Raw genomic sequence first — 16837 nt, 5'->3', positions numbered from 1 at the left:
TTTGCACATTGTGTTCGTGGTGTGATCTTTGTAGGACGCCCATTCCAAGGGAGAGTAGCAACAGTACTGAATTTCCTCCATTTGTAGACTATTGCTCTTAGGCGGTCTGATGAACACTCAGGTCTTCAAAAATGCTTTTGTAGCTTCATGCATCACTATAATTCTTCTTCTAAGGTCCTCTGAAAGTTGTTTTGATCCAGGCCTAGTGCACAAAAACAGATCTTTCTTGTAAAGAGTAGGCTCTGTCAGTAACGTGACTTTGTGTCTTTTTTTTACAGGGCAAGGCACCTCTACAACTTACACCTCCAATCTCATCTCATTGAGTGGAACACCCGACTCCAAATAGCTGTTATAGAAGGTATTAGACCAGAGGTTCACATACTTTTTCCAGCAAATACATGTAATATTGGATATTTTTTCTCAATAAAGAAAGGAACAAGTATAATGTTTTTGTTCTATTTATTTAATTGAGTTCTATTTATCTAATTTTAGGATTTACATTTGATCTGATCACATTTTAGGTCATATTTATGCAGAAATAGAGAACATTCTGTAAGGGTCACAAACTTTCTAGCACCATTGTACATCTACAATGATGAAGTGTTTTAAGAGGCTGGTGTTGAAACATATCAGCTCCTGCCTGAGTGGCGACTTGGATCTGCTTCAATTTGCCTCCCGAAGCAACAGATCCACCATGGATGCATCTCTTTGGCTCTTCATGCAACCCTGGATCATTTGGACAGCAAAGGTGCATACATCAGGATGCTTTTTATCAATTAGAGCTCAGTATTTAATACCACCATCACCTCAGAACTAATCAGTAAACTCCAAGACCCAGGCCTCAATACACCCTTGTGCAATTCGATTGTGGATTTCCTTACTTACAGACCCCAGTCAGTTCAGATTGGCAAAAACATTTCCTCCACAATCTCCATCAGCACAGGAGCACCACAGGGATGTGTGCTTAGCCCCCTGCTCCACTCACTTTATGCCTATGTTTGTGTGGCTAAGCACAGCTCCAGCACCATATTTAAGTTTGCTGATGACACCACTGTTGAGGGCTGTATCAAAGGTGGTGATTGATCGGCATACAGAAGAGAGATTGAAAATTTGGCTGAGTGGCGTAATAACAACAACCTCTCACTCAATATCAATAAGACCAAGGAACTGATAGCAGACTTCAGGAGAGGGAAACCAGAGGTCCGAGACCCAGTTCAGAGATCAGAGGATCAGAGGATCAGAGGTGGAGAGGGTCAGTAACTTTAAATACCTACCTGTCATTCTTTCAGAGGAACTGTCCTGGACACATCATATAAATGTATTTACAAAGAAAGCGCGACAGCGTTTCTACTTCCTTGGGAGTCTGCAGAGGTTCAGCAAAGTTCTATAGATGTGCGGTGGCAAGTACACTGACTGGCTGCTTTGCAGCCTGGTAAGAGAACATCAACGTCTTTGAGTGGAAAGTCCTACAGAAGGTAGTGGATTCGGCCCAGTACATCACGGATAAAACCTTCCCAACCATTGAGCATATCTACATGAAACATTACCATAGAAAAGCAGCATCCATCATCAAAGATCCTCCCAGGCCATGCTCTTTTCTTGCTGCTGCCATTAGGTAGAAAGTACAAGAGCCTCAGGTCTCGCACCACCAGGTTCAAGAACAGTTACTGCCCCTCAACCATCAGGCTCTTGGACAAAAGGGGATAACTACACTCATTCTATTTCTGATGTTCCCACAACCAATGGTCACAATTTAAGGACTCTTTATTTTGCTGTTTCATGCTCTTATTATTTATTGCTACTTATTTATATCTTCATTTGCGCAATTTGTTGTTCATCCATCCGGTTTACAGTTACTGTTTTGTAGATTTGCCAAGTATGCCTGCAGGAAAAAGGATCTCAGGGTTATAAGTGGTGACATGTGTGTACCCTGATAATAAATTTTACTTTAAACTCTTAGACCACAGAACAGTTAAAAATCAAAGATATGTGTCAGCTTAATGAGAAGCCAAGTTATGTCAGCAAGCAGGATGATGATGGGTGAATAGCAGGCAGTGAATTTAGGAGTGCGAAGGTTGGACGGCAGCAGGGTTGGAATCTCCAGTCCTGGTGGGATTCAGCAGCTGAGCAGTCTACATACCACCAGAGCGTAAGATATAGGAGCAGAATTAGGCCATTTGGCCCATCGAGTCTGCTCCGCCATTTCATTATGGCTGATCCAATTTTCCTCTCAGCTCCTATCTCCTGCCTTCCCCCCCCCCCCCCCCCGTATCCCTTCATCACTGGACCAACCCAGACTCTATCAACCTCTCCCTTAAATATACATAAAGACTTGGCCACCACTGCTGCCTGTGACAAAGAATTCCACAGATTTGCCACTTTCTGGCTAAAGAAATTCCTCCTCGTCTCCATTCTAAAAGGACACCAATAGGTTTCAATGAAGTCACCCCTCATTCTTCTGAATACACTCTTCATATAACAAGCCTTTCAATCCTGGGATCATTTTTTGTGAACTTCCTTTGAACCTTCGCCAGATTCAGCACATCCTTTCTAAGATAAAGGATCCAAAACTGCTCACAATACCCCAAGTGAAGCCTCACCAGTGCTTTACGAAGTTTCAACATTACATCCTTGCTTTTATATTCTAGTGCTTCTGAAATGAATGCTAACATTGCATTTGCCTTCCTCACCACAGACTCAACCTACAAATTAACTTTTTAAGGAATCCTGTACAGGGACTCCCAAGTCCCTCTGCACCTCAGGTTTTTTGTATTTTCTCTCCATTTAGACAATTGTCAACCCTTTCATTTCTTCTACCAAAGTGCCTGATCATACACTTCCCCGCACTGTATTCCATCTGCCATTTCTTTGTTGATTCTCCTAATCTAAGTCCATCTGTAGCATCTATGCATCCTCAAAACTACCAGCCCCTCCACCTATCTTTATATCATCTGCAAACTTTGCAATCAAGCCATCAATTCCATCATTCAAATCATTGACATATAATGTACGGTAAAAGGAATTGGTCCCAGCACAGAACCCTGTGGTTCTGACAGTTAGCCAGAGAAAGCTCCATTTATCCCCACTCTTAAGGCTGATTTATACTTGAGCGTCGTATCGATGCCATAGGAATCGCGTACCTTATGCTGTACCTACGCCATGCCCTATGCTGTAGGGTGACGTGCACCTCTCCAGAAAAGCTACTCAGGCATTGTGGCAACGCAGACCGCAACAATTGTGATCGGTCCGCTTGGTAGCATCACATTTCCTCCTGCACATTTCCGGTTGCTTCTTCTCCACCATGTCTGTAGGCCGTGCATACACCGATATGAAATAGATGAACCAAATCGTCAAATCTACCTGCTGACATGTGAAAATGTTTGAAATGCATTTCCTCGTCCATATCTCTCATGAAGAAACTCATCACCGTGGCACAGAAACCCCATCGCCAATTAGTGTTTTGGCACACACCAACACATGCTCGCTACGGCATAGAGTGACGCAGAATTGAAAATCAGGGTTACGGCACAGGCTGCGTAGCCCGTACGTACGAGTATAACTCAGCCTTTAGCCTCCTGCCAATCAGCCACTGCTTTATCCATGCTACAATCTTTCCAGTAATACCATGGGCTTGTAGCTTGTTAAGCACCCCCATGTGTGGCACCTTGTCGAAGGCCTTCTGAAAATACAAGGACACATCATCAACTGATTCTCCATTGTCTACCCTGTTTGATTTTTCTTCAAAGAAATCGGAGAGATTTATCCAACAAGATTTTCCCTTGAGGAAACCATGTTGACTACAACCTGTTTATCAATGTGGCTCCAAGAACCCCAAAACCACATGCTTAACAATCAACTCCAACATCGTTCCTTTCTTCTGCCTCTCATATTTCTTGAAGAGTGGAGTGACATTTGTAATTTTTCCATCTTCTGGAACCATTGCAGAATCTAGTGATTCTTGAAAGATCATTAATAATGCCTTCACAAACTTTCCAGCCACCCCTTTCAGAACCCTGGGGTGCAGAGCATCTGGTCCAAGTGACTTATCTACCTTCAGAACTTCCAGCTTCTCAGGAATCTTCTCTCCAGTAATAGTACCTTCATGACACCTGACACTTGGAACTCTCACCATACCTCTAGTGCCTTCCACAGTGAAAACAGATACATAATGCTTATTCAGTTCATCCACTATTTCCTTGTCCCCCATTACTACCTCTCCAGCATCATTTCCCCCTGCTTCAATATCCCCTCTCATCTCTCTTTTATACTGAATTTATCTGAAGAAACTTCTGGTATCCCCTTTAATATTACAGGCTAGCTTACTTTCATATTCCATCTTTACCTTCTTAATGACTTTTTGTTGTCTTTTGCTGGTTTTAAAAGCTTCCTGTTCCTCTAACTTCCCACTAATTTTTGCTGTATTAGATACAAAGTATTGCTTGCACGGTTTATTATACAGTGAGCTCAATCTGAAGCAACTAATTTTGTGAGAAAATTGTCTTATAAATATTGCCCTTTTATAGGTTTCTCTTGGAACTTCTATAAGAATCAAATTTGGAAAGCATTTCAGAGAACATGTCTGTAAGTATTTAGTAACATTACAATGCTGAGAACCTCGATCCTAAATATCTTGTGGATTCTGGCTAACCACTCAAATGTCAATTCATGGATGCAGTCTGAACTAACGCATGTTTCCCGTACTACAGTATTTTACTTCCACTTCCAACACCGCCCCCTCCCCAGTTTTAAAAGGGAAAAATGCCTTTCATGATTTAATTGGCCACAATTGGTATTCCACCCACACTGAATGAAACAAAGGGAACCAGCTATACTGATGGATGAGGATGTTTCCCAGTGAAACAGTCATTTCAGCTACTTGCATCCAGTATTCCTATTGACTCAAAGCTAGAGTAAAAAGCAAAAATTGAATGTTCTTAAGAACAACTATTTCAATCAACGTACTTGTTAACACTCAGATGATTTTAGTGGATATCAACTGACTACAACTGTAGCAGAGAAGTTCTAATAGACCCAAACACATCTGCGAGGTAGTCTTTGCAATACACATCGATATCTGCTTCACTCGTTGTTCCTGTGGCAAACTCTAGTTCTTCACTTTATTTTAAAATAAGGATTGTCACACCCGTGCCAGGGTTTGAGCAATTAGGTTAGTTACATGCTTACCGGGATCTATGAGGGGGTTGGCAGTAAACTAGAACCCCGATGGTCGGGAGGCATGGTAAAGAGGCAGATAACAGTGCCCTGGATGGGCTGGGGTGTGGAGTGTGGGAAAGATACATGATGGTCTTTAACCTGAAACATCAGAAACTTGTTAGTTCCTTTGTAGTTGTGGGGCAGGACTGGTCTTCAAGGACTGATTGTTGAGCGAGAAATTTCATAGCAGCAGCACACAGGAGGAATCAATTGCCACAAATGTCCAACTAGAACTACAGTTGGAGAATATGGTCCACGGTCCCTTGCTGTAGACGGGGAAAGGTATTATCCTTACACTCCTGACTATTAAGCTTCCTTCAGAAATAAAAAACGATTTTCAATTGAATCATACTAAAAGTGTGTAGGTGAATTTCTAGTTTTATGTATATTAACTATTATAAAGAAGTAAGATTCTGGTCGGGCAATTCTTATAACGGCCAACGCTTTACTTTAATCATGTGACAAAGCCAGAATAGATTGACAATCCCCAATTCCTCATACACTTGATGGAGAGCCACTTCCCTGAGTGCTCCCACAGCATTGTGGGATAGAACGCCCCACTATCCAGGCCTGGGGATGATAAAGGAAAAACTCCAAGTCAGGAGGATGAAGAAATTAGAAGGAATTTGCATGTGGTTAGATTCTTTTGCCTGTTGCAGTTACATTTATGGAGTTTGTACACGATACACTCTGCACTCAGACTGAACAGACGATAGAGAAATGACAGTTTAAGATGTGGCCTGTGGCTGTTCCCATCAATAATAAGTATACCGTTTTGGATACTGTTGGTGGGGACGACCTGCCAGGGACAAGTTGCAATGGTTGTGTCTCTGGCACCGAGACTGGGACCCTCAGCTCAGAAGGGAAGGAGGGAAAAGAGGAGAGCAGTAGTGATAGGGGATTCGATAGTTAGGGGGACAGATAGGAGGTTCTGTGGAAGAGATTGAGAATCCCGGATGGTCTGTTGCGTCTCTGGTGCCAGGGTCCGCGATATCTCGGATCGAGTTCTCAGTATTCTCAAGAGGGAGGGTGAGCAACTGGATGTCGTGGTCCATGTAGGGACCAATGACGTGGGTAGGAAGAGTGAGGAGGTCCTGAAAGGTGAGCTTAGGGAGTTAGGCGCCAAGTTAAAGGACAGGACCTCCAGAATGGCAATCTCAGGATTGCTACCAGTACCATGTGCACGTGGGTTTAGAAATAGTAAGATAGTGCAGATCAACATGTGGCTGAAGACATGGTGCAGGAGGGAGGGCTTCAGATTTATAGATAATTGGACAGTTTTCCAGAGAAGGTGGGACCTGATCCGGCAGGATGATTTACATCTGAACTGGAGGGGGACAAATATTCTTGCAGGTAGGTTCACTAGAGAGGCTCCAGTGGATTTAAACTAGATAAGAGGGGGAGGGGAACCAGAGTGTAGGAACAGATGTATGAGAGAAGGAAGAAAAAGAAGATAGTAAAGTAGTTTGCACCGTTAGAGATAAACAGAGAGGTAGAGGTGGAGAATTTCTTAAATGCATTTATTTTAATGCTAGGAGCATTGTAAGAAAGGTGGATGAGCTTCGAGCATGGATTGATACCTGGAAATATGACTTTGTAGCTATTAATGTAACATGGTTGCAGGAGGGATGTGATTGGCAACTCAATATTCCTGGATTTGGGATATCAGGACATTAACAACTTTTTGCAGTATATTTCATCTCTGATTTGTAACCACAGTACTTTTGGTTTTGTTTATAGTTTTTGGCAATGCTAATTCCTCGGTATGTTGATTTCAGGGGTTGATATTTCAGAATGATTTGAGGCTACTGGAAACTTGTGAGGTGATGGTTGGATTGGGGGTATTGGGAGGGTGTAGGCAGGGCAGAGGCAGCAGAGGCATTTGGGACCTTTGTTGTTAGCTAAAGTAGATCCATGTTAAGCAATGTTGTGGGTCCATGTCTCAAGTTAATAGGGGTGGGAATGGCTGGAGAGTATGTTGTTGATTACTGAGTAAAGATGGCTAGACTCTGTACTATTGGAAAGCAAAAGAAAAGCAACTGCTAGAAATACTCAGCATGCTATACAGCATCTGTGCATCAAAACAGAGTTAATATTTCGGTGCAATTAGAACTGTCCCATCAAGGCAGACCAGCCAGGATGTTTCTTTGAGGCAAGAGTAAGACCTGCCCTTCACTCCGTCTTTCTATCTGCTGCTGGCCTTCATAACATGTTTGCATGTTTCTGTGATGTCATACATTATTATCATGAGTTCACATGTAAATATATTCATGACGTTATTTTATTGACAAATTCTTATTCACACAATTGATTCTATGTGTGTACAATCTCTGAAGAATTCCAGCCAATCCATGTATGCTGCAGAAACTTCTTTGGCATGAATTCATTTGCGAGTGGAGGAACAGATAATTGGCTGGAAAAACTCAGTAAGATAAGCAGCATCTTTGGGAGGAAGGGAATTGTTGACAAAGCTTCAGATCGAAACCCAGCATCAGGACTGTTGCTCCAGATTCCAGCATCTGCAGTCTCTTGTGTCTCCACCAGAAAGTAGAGACTGATTGTGTGAATTGATAGTGATTTTGTGAGCGTGCTGCTGCCAAGACCTGGTCTATAAGATAAAATGCTCTAATGTTCATTCAGACCTTTAATGGAACTCAAAACCAAACTCAGAAGAGTGCAGTTGAATGCACTCAACTTGTGATTCCATTTCCAGTCCTCTCTGTCCTTGTAAACTCAGAGAATGATTGATGAATTACTATCAATTAAAGTTTAATTTGATATTCTAGGAACTGATCTAAGGCCACTTTAAGCCATAAATGAACAATGACTAATTTACTGCAATTTCATTTGTTTTCAAATTCTGTATTAACCAATGATGTCATATAATATCACTTATAGGTGAAAGATGAAGCTTTTTCATGTTGTGTGAGTTATTGGGACGGACAACAATAGAATTTGTGGAAGAAGTGTGTTTTAAGGAAAAATAGAAGCAACTAGACAAAAGGTTACCACAAAGACAAGAAAGAGTTCTGATGAAGGGTCTCAGCCCAAAACATCCATTGTTTACTCTTCTCCATAGTTGCTGCTTGGCCTGCTAAGATCCTTCAGCATTTTGTGTGTGTTGCTTCAACAAAAGGGTATCAGATCTGGGGACTATCAGTCCTCTCTTTACATAGGTTTCACAGATATTTTACAATACAAAGGAATAGATCACATGTGGAACTTCTCAATCCAAAAAGTAACCAGGTAAACCAGAATAAGAGTTTATTAAATTATTTTTGGGTTGTAATATCTTGGGATAATATGTATCAAAAATGTAGGCGATTGTTCTGATGAAATAACGAATACATATTATCTGTTTTCATGTGGTATGATGTGGATGAGATGATTGCTCTGCAGCACCCGTGAGTTTACATAAACGGGCAGAGAGTTGTGAAGATTCTCTGGGTATTTGCTTATGGAATGGTTTTGGGCACTGAAGTCATTATCATAATACACTCTAAATCAAAAATTAGCCTAACAGAGACATGGATCAAGTGTATGAATTTCAAAATCAAATTGAGAATAATCCTCTCAGAGAATAATTTGCTAGCTACATATGATTGTTCATGCTTTGGTATTGACTCAATTTTCCCTTCCGAGTGGTGGCTCTTTCAACATAACCAACTTTGCTCAATGTTCAAAATAAGTATTACTATCAAAGTACATATTTGTCACTATATACAACCCTGAGATTTATTTTCTTAAGAGCATACTCAACAAATCTATAAAATAGTAACTATAACAGAATCAGTGAAAGTCTACACAATGAGGGCATTCAACCAGAATGCAGAAGATAACAAACTGTGCAAATGCAAATATTAATAAATAGCAAGAAATAATGAGAACATAAGATGAAGGTTCCTTGAAAGTGAGTCCCTTGGTTGTGAGAACATTTCAACATTTCAGTGATGGGGCAAGTGAAGTTGAGTGAAGTTATTCCCTTTTGTTTAAGAGCCCGATGGTTGAGTGGTAGTAACTGTCCTCGAATCTAGTGGTGTAAGCCCTGAGATCTGGTACCTTCTTCCTGATGACAGCAGTAAGAGGAGAGCATGACCTGGGAACTCTTATTGCTTTGCCAGGTCTCTCCCAATTCTTACCTGGAAAGGAAGGGTGGGCTTGGGGCAGAGGGGGGAGCGGTAGTAACGGTTGTGACAAATGTGTAAAGGCGCCATCAGGGTTATTTATAACTCACAGGGCCTGAATTTGCAATCTCATCCACTGTCCAAACCGGAAATGGTGCCTCCCCATTTTAACAGTTCCTTTTCTCCTATCCTTCTGATAGGGAAAAGAGCTGAAAAGAGAAAAGCAAATGATTGACCTTGTGCCTTGTGTGTTAACATCTTCCCAAGTGATACAACTTTTACGTTGAATTAGAAACCACTTGAGTGAAACAGAGACACAAGAGATTGCAGATGCTGCTCCTGAGTGAAATAGAGGCTGAGTATTTTGGTTCCAGCTCTCCATTACTGGATTGTTCTGAATAAAATTTTAATCCTCGGTGTTTTGTGTGGTTGTTCACTGAGGTGGAAGTAGATTCCAGTGACAACACTGTCTTGCTCAGTGTTCCCTTGGTTTGCTTACAGAAGGAGGCAAGAGCTCTGGACTTTCTGACTGGTAGACTTCAGTCCTCTAGAACTGGTCATAACATTTCATCCTCCCTAATGCTTAACTTTGGTGCTCCCCAGAGATTTGCATCTGTCCCCTACTCTATTCCCTGGATTATTTACCCAACTCAGTCTTCATGTTTGCCAACAAAATCACTGGCACAGGCCAGAACAACAACAATGATGAAATGAAGTACAGGAAAGAGATCGTGAACTCTGAAAGAACAACAACCTAGTCCTTAACATTATTGAACTAAGGACGAGGAGTTGGGAGAACACAACTCTGTCCTCACTATCTGTAGAGATGGCCAACAGCTTCTAGTTCTTAAACATCCATATCACCAGCAACCTCACCTGGTCCCTCCACAAGAATTCTCCCAAACCAGCAGATGACAGTATCTCAGCCTGGTATAGCAACTGGTCTGTCCACTACACTGTCCAGTCCATCACAGACTCATTGCCTCCTTCCATCAGTCCATCTTCACGTGCATTGTTTCAGGAAAGCTAATAGTATCATCAGAGATGCTGACCATCCTGGCCATTCCCTTTGCTCTCTTCCACCATCTGGGAGAAGATAGAGGAGCTTAAAAGCCCAGACTTCCCAGAATCAATAACAGTTTCTTCCCCGTTGCTATCAGACTTCCGAAACGCTTATCTCTTTCACGTCTCCGTTCCCGGCGATGCTGCCACATTCTCAGCCTCGTAAATCTCGCTCTCTCTCGGTTATTCTGTTATTGACACATTTCTGCACAACAATCATTACACCACTCTGTTGTACTTTGTACCGTTCTGTGGTTTTGCGCTCGTTACTGTATTTATTGTTCCGTTTATTATTCATATTTATACTGTTTACTCTGTGAGCTGCATGTGAACAGGCAATTTCATTGCATCCTGGTGACTGTGACAATGAACTGATCTGAACATGTGAGAGTGACACTCATCCAGAGCAGATCCTCTCCTGAGCCTGGAATTGCTGGAGATACAAAGTCGTGAAAAGTAACTTTCACAGAAAATGGCGCAGCAGAATGTTTAAGGAAGTGGATAGTAATGCCACCCATTCCTAGTTCAGGCACAAGGGGTTAAGCTTCTTGCATTGTTCTATTTGGTTACTTAGCAACCAGGATCAATTTGGATTATTGTGCTTTGTTTTAGTTAGCAGACTACAGGAAGGAAGGATGTGATTAAGCTCGAGACAGTGTGGAAAAGATTAATAAACATATCACCTGGATTGGAGGGCTTGAGCGATCAGGAGAAATTGACTGGTTTGGTCTGTTTCCCCTGGAGTTCCAAAGGTTGAGAGAAGACAGTAACTGATAAGGGTGGATGGTGTAGATAGCCGGTGTCCATTTCCTATGTCCAAAGCTGGAGGGCATAGGTTTAAGGTGACAGGCAGGAAGTTGAAATGAGAAATATCTGAGGGATAAATCTTTCACACAAGGAATAGCTGATACCTGAAATGAAATGTTGTTGGAAGCTGGAGACAAGTATCGTTAAAAACATTTCAGAGGCATCATAACACGTGCTTAAGTGAATAAGACATTGAAGGGTGTGGAATTAATGCAGTCAAGTAGCATTAATCTCAAAAGGCGTGATTGGTGGCATGGATGCTGTGGGCATGTTTCTTTGCTGTAGAACTGTATGACTGTTTGCTGAACATCAATTATCCTTTGAGGCAGACCTACATTTGAACTAGTGAAATAGCTGTCCTCATATTAAAAGTATTGAACTTTATTACACAGTTTACTATCACTATTATATGAGACCTTCAATAGTATTTAATTGTTGTTGTGGCTATCCCTCGAGGTCGAGGATGATGGTCTTTGTTCTGTTGATCTATTTATGGGCTCTCAAGTGGCTTATGAGTCCAATCTTGGATGATAGGATTCGATACATCTTGCAGTGTGGCTTTCAGTGATCTAACATCTTGTGCCTGTGTGAAGAGTGGTACTTTCTGCACTGCCTCTGATAACATTGTCAAGCATTCCTAGTTCAGGTCTGGGGATTAAGCCTCCTGCACTATTTTAGCCAGTGACTTAGCAACAATAATAGGTTTCTCAGTGCAAATTACTCTTTAACAGTACACCTTATCAAAGTAACAAGTGGCTAATTACCTGAGGGAGCCTAGATAAATAGGTAAACACATCATGTTGTATTGTACAGGGAACCAGTCTATGCTAAGCAACATGTCTTGGTCAGCAAGCATGGTCATATGCCTATTGCTATGAGCACCCGAGTCCTGATCAGGACTTTTGGGGGTAGGGGGGCATGGTAGAAGCAACCCAACTACTCAGCCGTCCTCTTTTTTTATTCAGAGATGTCAATGCCATCATCCATCACCCTTGATGATCCCAACAAGTAAAGCAGTGGCCACAGCTGACTGTCAGGGCTCAGATGCAAAAATAAGTAGATGTTAGAGGAAACCTGCCAACAGAATCATATCTAGTGAGAAGCAAATGCTCTGAGAGAGATGGGAAAAGCATTTCACTACTCCCTGCCAAATTGCTTTGATGACTGAACACTTGACTATGATGATCTGGTGATGTTTCTACCATACTCATCGAGATTCACTCATATTCTCCTTCACTTTCACTGTCATTTCTGTACAGCCCTATCCTTTCTTTCCTAGCAGTCTCCAGCAAGGTGTAGCTAGAGGTGTTGAGCTGCAGGTTCAAGTACAAGATTAGACTCTCTAGAGTTCAGATACTGGGGTACTTGAATGATCATTCTACTCCGAGCTATATTATTTGACCCAGCACCAGAGCAGCGAATCAATGGAGAGACAGCCCTGATGCACTTTCTTTATCCTGTAAGGAAAGTAATTCTAATAATTTTATTGGAATTTAATGTATTAAATCTGGGAAATATTGTAATTATTTGGAGTTATTCTGAAAGTTTTTAAACCTCTCCAACAGTTAGAGGTATTTAGATAATGAGGCCTATCACAGCCTTTGTCAACAGTGAGTTTTCATTGTCAAGGGGTCAGGCCTCTGGGAGCACTTGCTACCTTAAAACTTAGTAACAGCATGGGGTGCCATCCCCTCCAGAATGCCTGTCAGGTCTAAGGTTAACTCACTCAGTGAGAAAGCAGTATGAACAGGCAGCAAGACAGATCAATAACTATTCAGCTTTCGTTGCTTGGATAACGTCCCAGTCTTCCAGCAACACTTACATCTACTGTGATGAAATACTTTGAGAGGTTGGTGATGAAACATATTAACTCCTGCCTGAGGAGTGACCTGGATCCACTTCAATTTGCCTGCTGTCACAATATGTCTACAGCAGGTGCCATTTCGTTGGCTCTTCACCCAACCCTGGAATATCTGGACAGCGAAAATTTAAGTTCATTCAAATTCTTAGAGTACGGCTCTGCATTCAATACTATCATTCCCTCAAAACTAATCAATAAGCACCAAGATCTGGTCCTCAATGCTTCCTTGTGCAACTGGATCTTCGATTTCCTCACTTGCAGACTCCTGTTAGTTCGGATTGGCAACATCTCCTCCACGATCACTATCAGCACAGACTATGTGCTTAGCCCCCTGCTCTACTCACTTTACACTTATAACTGTGAGGCTAAGCACAGCTCCAATACCATACTTAAGTTTGCTGATGATACCACTGTCATTGGCCAAATCAGCATATAGGAGGGAGATTGAAAATCTGGTTGAATTATGCTACAACAATAGCCTCTCGTTCAATATCAGCAAGGAGCTGATTATTGACTACAGGAGGAAAAACCGCAAGTCCGTGAGCCTGTTCTCATCAGGGGATCAGAGGTGGAGAGGGTCAGCGACTTTAAATTCCTCGGCATTATCATTTCAGAAGACCTGTCCTGGAACAAGCATGGATGTGCCATCACCAAGAAGGCCCTGCACTGCCTGTACTTCCTTAGAAGTTTGCAACAATTCACCATGTCGCCTAAAACATGGACAAACTTCTACAGATACTTGGTCGAGAGTATTCTGACTGGTTACATCACACCTGAATGGAAACACCTACAAAAAGTGGTGGATACAGCCCAGGCCAGGATGGGTAAAGCGCTCCCCACCACTGAGCACATCTACAAGGAGTATTGGTGCAGGAAAGCAGCTTCCATCATCAAGGAGTCCTTCCATGCTCTCTACTCACTGCTGCCATCGGCAAGGAGATTGAGGAGCTTTAGGACCCTCAACCATCAGGCTCTTGAATCAGGGGAGATAACTTCACTCAACTTCCCTCATCCCAGCATTGAACTGTTCCCACAACCCACAAACTCTCTTCATCTCATGTTCTCAATAGTTATTGCTTATTTATTTATTATTATTACTATTGTGTTTGTTTTTTTTATTTTTGTATTTGTCTTGTTGCAAGTGGTTTTTCATTGATTCTGTTATGTTTCTTGCCTCCAAGACAGTAAATCTCAGGGCTGTATATGGTGTATATGGTGACACTTTGAACTTCTAAGCTCATGAAGGAGTTTGACAGAGTAAATAAAAGGGAAAAATCCAGTGTGTTCCACAGGAAAGAGATATAATGTTTCTGGCAGAAGAATCAGAATGGAGATGGAGAGAAGGTGTTTTTACATAAATAGTTGTGAACTGGAATGCACAACCTGAAATGGTCATATGACATTTATAGATCCGGGGTAAACAACAGAGATTGCAATTCGTTTTATAGCTCTTTTAGCAAGAGCGACATAGACCTCCTGCAATCCATTGAGAGTAGGGGAGATTCAAACAAGAGGACATGAGTTGAGAGTTAGGGGGCAAAAGTTTAAGGGTAACACAAGGGGGAATTTATTTACTCAGAGAGTGGTAGCTGTGTGGAACGAGCTTCCAGTAGAAGTGGTAGAGGCAGGTTCGGTATTGTGATTTAAAGTAAAATTGGATAGGTATATGGACAGGAAAGGAATGGAGGGTTATGGGCTCAGTGCGGGCCAGTGGGACGAGGTTGAGAGTAAGTGTTTGGCATGGACTAGAAGGGCTGAGATGGCCTGTTTCCGTGCTGTAATTGTTATATGGTTATATGGTTACTTTGACGTTTCTTGGGTCAAATAGTCTTTACCAGTGAAAGAATTTATGGTCTGTGAGTCAGTCACTTAATATTTCTAACTACATTGCACTTAATGGCAAGGCATTTCAACACAGCAGAAAGGTTTTTTTAAGAGCTCTTATAAACCACACCGGAAAAACCAACGTACCAGATCCTAGACTCAAATGACAAATAGTCAGGATGTTGCTGATGCACCAGAAGGAACTGCGGGGCCAGAATTATTTACTGAATTTATAAATAGCAAAACACCAAGCTACACATTCAAATCTGCTGAGGACATGAGGATAAGCAGCATCATAATCAGAACTGTTGGAGGCATCAGATTACAAAGAAATGTTAATATCATGTGCATGTAGGAAATAGGTTTCAACATTGACAATGTGAGGTCACCTGCTTTAGATGAAACCGAATTATTTCTAGAAGTTGAAAGCTAGAAGCAATGGAGATTCAGGAGCTCTTATTTGGACCAAGACCAGAAAGATATCCAGAGGCTGGAGAAATGCAAACCAAGCACCAATAGACAGGTGCTGTTTGATAGCACTCTCACCACACCTTCCATTATCTGGTTGAAAACTGATAGTAGTCAGACTGGTGGTAATGACCCACATTAGATGTCTCCCAAATTTCATGGACTGGATATAGCTGAGTAAAATTCTACATTTTCAAGGGGACGCCACTGTTGTGGTCATTCTGCAACAGCTTGGCTCAAGCTGTGCTTTACAGCAGAGCTACAAGTCCTTATCACTACACCCAGGAGTCAAAAGTTTCAAAGGTACATTTAATGTCAGAGAAAATACATCCCAAAATGCTTTTTTCTTCACAACCATCCATGAAAACAGAGGAGTGCCCCAAAGAATGAATGACAGTTAAATGTTAGAACCCCAAAGTACCCCCTCCCTCCTGTGTGTAAGCGGCAGTAAGTGTTACGAACCCCGTAACTGGGTGTCTTACCAGCAAAGATAGAAGTAGCCGTTGAAGCCTGATGATACTATTTTTAACAGTATTTATTAGTAAAAATACACAAAAATAATATCAATGCAAATATACAGATAATATATGTCATCAATATTAAACCTAAAACTGCGGATATAATAATCATCAATAAGAAATAAACTCTGTCGTTGTCTAGGGGATAATGAATTGTCCGATGGAAATATAAAGTTCGTTTCAGTTCACACAGGCTCCATTGTTTGTTTGTCGCTGTGTTGCAATTGTTGGAGAGAGAGAGAGATAGAAGAATGGGAACAGTTACCGCTATTGTTTTTGCCAACCTTCCTTTATGATTTCGATCCGTCGGTGTCTCGTTGTCGTGGCCGTTCAAGTATGACCTCTCCTTTAGCTAAACCGTTCTTCCATGATGAGCCCGCCACCCAGGCAAGGGAGGACGCACACGAGCTCCCACCGGCTTTTGCTATAAAACGCTGTCACTGGATTTCTAGCGTTTCTCCTGGTGTGTCTGAGGGGTGTTTCCCCAGACCCTCCTTTTATCCTCATTCACGGGGTCTCAGATGTCAATCAGGTTGGGATGATGCAATCCCTCAACCAGACCACTCTGGCTGCCCCGAGGCGTTTCAATGAATAGTACAGTACTCAATACACAATTCCTCCTTCAAGAGACAATAGCAGTCATCTCTCCCTTTGTCAATAGGAGGCATTCCACCCTGTGTATTCTGCATTGTCTCTCTCATCACTGACATGATGTGTATCTCTCTCATTTCCTGGGTATCAGACCCGAAATAATAGCGATTTTGCAATTCTTGAAAAGGGGGGGGCGATTTTGCTCCCTTCATTCGTAACACAAGCAACAATCCTCCCTCCCCCCCACCGGCAAAAAAAAGCATCAGCACCCACCACCAAGCACTCAAGCGTGAGCAAAGCAACAGCAAAGACTCAGACTTGCAGTTACCCCAAAGACTACGTACATTGTTCACCCGGCATTCGACATA

Source organism: Hemitrygon akajei, chromosome 17 (assembly GCF_048418815.1).
Source record: "Hemitrygon akajei chromosome 17, sHemAka1.3, whole genome shotgun sequence".
Lineage (NCBI taxonomy): Eukaryota > Metazoa > Chordata > Chondrichthyes > Myliobatiformes > Dasyatidae > Hemitrygon > Hemitrygon akajei.
Note: the sequence above shows the minus strand (reverse complement) of the source record.